This window comes from Camellia sinensis, chromosome 10 (assembly GCF_055761805.1).
Source record: "Camellia sinensis isolate YWXY chromosome 10, ASM5576180v1, whole genome shotgun sequence".
Taxonomy (NCBI): domain Eukaryota; kingdom Viridiplantae; phylum Streptophyta; class Magnoliopsida; order Ericales; family Theaceae; genus Camellia; species Camellia sinensis.
In genome coordinates, this window is record NC_138970.1 from 72,443,718 (window position 1) to 72,445,752 (window position 2,035).

Sequence of the window (2,035 nt, forward strand, 5' to 3'; positions counted from 1 at the left end):
TCGAGATGGCGGATGATATTCCACAGGATGGGGCTCCTCCAGGGATGGAGATGGATCTCGAGTTCGAGCCTTTGTCACTCGGCATTCGGCCTTTCGACCCAGTGTCTTATCACGCTAACATACACATATTGCCTCCTGACAGTATTCGCCAGTTCAGGAGCTTTGCGCGAGGTGCTTCGGAGGACCTCCTACTACGCGAGCCAGAGTCACACTTATCCTATGGAGCCGCTGAGGGATACTCTTCTTCTTTACTTTCTGCAATGTAGGTTATATGTCTTGGATAGCCAATATCACTCTTTATCTGATTAACCCAAACACACTTGTATACCGCATGCCTAGTTCATTCTGAGCACATTCATACATGATACTTCTGTCAACTCGAAAACATACACACACTGCATTTTTACCAATTCGGAACACATACATACACTGTATTCCTGACACTGCTTCGCATCTGTTTATCTTGAACACAAGGAGATTCCCATGCCTTCCGGGGTTATGGGAACACCATTGCTCGAGATTGGTACATGGAGCTACCCGATGATGTTCGCCATATCGTCGATGGGGCCAGTTTTGGCATATTCTGCATGGGACTCTCGCGCCTTACTGCGAGTCGGCCTCTTCTAGGTGGCTTAGTGGAGAGGTGGGGGGACACCACCGATTCCTTCCACCTTTCTACAGCAGGGGAGATGATGATGACTCCCTTCGACTTGTCCATGCTCACTGGCAACGGAGTAGGGGATGATCCGATCCCTTTCGACACTGATATGGGCAAGTGGGATGCTGCCTAGATCTTTTTGCTCAACATTCGCCCACCTCTCTTCCGGCTAGGGTTCATAAGATATTCATGGTTCGCCGACCAGTTCAGGGGACAGACGCCGACGACCCGCGAGGAGGTCGAGCACTACGCCCGGGGGTTCCTCATGTTTTTGCTTGGCACCACTCTATTCGCCGACCAGGCGAACACCGTTGGCCTCTACCTCTTGAGCGCACTGGTGGACGTGACTCGCATCTGGCGCTATGACTGGGGCGGCGTAGGCCTAGCCACACTGTATGGATATATGAGTTCCTCATCTCGCCGGAGTGGGCACCTACTAGGAGGCTATTGGCGAGCCTAGGAGGTACATCTTTCCCTTCTGCTTTACAGTTCTGCTTTACATTATCTGTACACCACACACACTACATAACATGCAATCTGCTTTACACTAGTTGTACACTACACACACTGCACAATACACCGCACATCATTCTCTGATTTCAACTTTATCTGTATACTGCTTTACTGATAAACATACCCATTATTGCCCTTTCACATTCTGTAGTTGTGGGTATATGGCTACTTCCCGAGGCTTGCTCCAGAGCCGGAGGTAGAGATGCCCCCCATGGTTCCATATTCACATAGGTTCGACAGAAGATGCGAGCGGAGGCCGCGAGAGTCTTTCTCATTCTTCCGCCGATACTTTGACACTGTAGCCACAACGAAGGTATTTCAAACCTTACAGTTCATTTGAGCTTTGCTTTATATTGCACTTTCGGTAGCAAATAGCAACCTGTATATCCATCATTTGCAAATCACTTGGCAGCCCTGGGCAGTGCTGCCTGACGCAGTTAGAGACCGACTTATGGGCGCTCGGGAGACTTCCTGATTCCGAGTTTTACTTGAGGGTCCAGTCTGTCAGGCATGGTATTTGGGGGAGCGCATCTTGCGACAGAGCCTTGGTTTACTAAAGCCGGTGGTTCCGATGTCGCCTCCTTCGCACATGAGGCAGACAGAGTGGTACACCCCGCAGGGGATGACCGATTTCACAATAGGTTGGGATGCCGACTTCTTCAAAGCTGACAAGGACTACACCGTTTTCATCTAGAGATCTGCAGCCACAGTAGGAGGAGTGGGAGATCCAAGGCGACCCAAGCCCATGGTAGGCGGGGTTCCCGGAGGGCCCAGAGAGCAGAGTGGCCAGACCTGCCCACTACTATGACATGCCGAGGACAGGCTGGAGAGACTTATCATATTTCCATCACTCCTCTCCTAGTT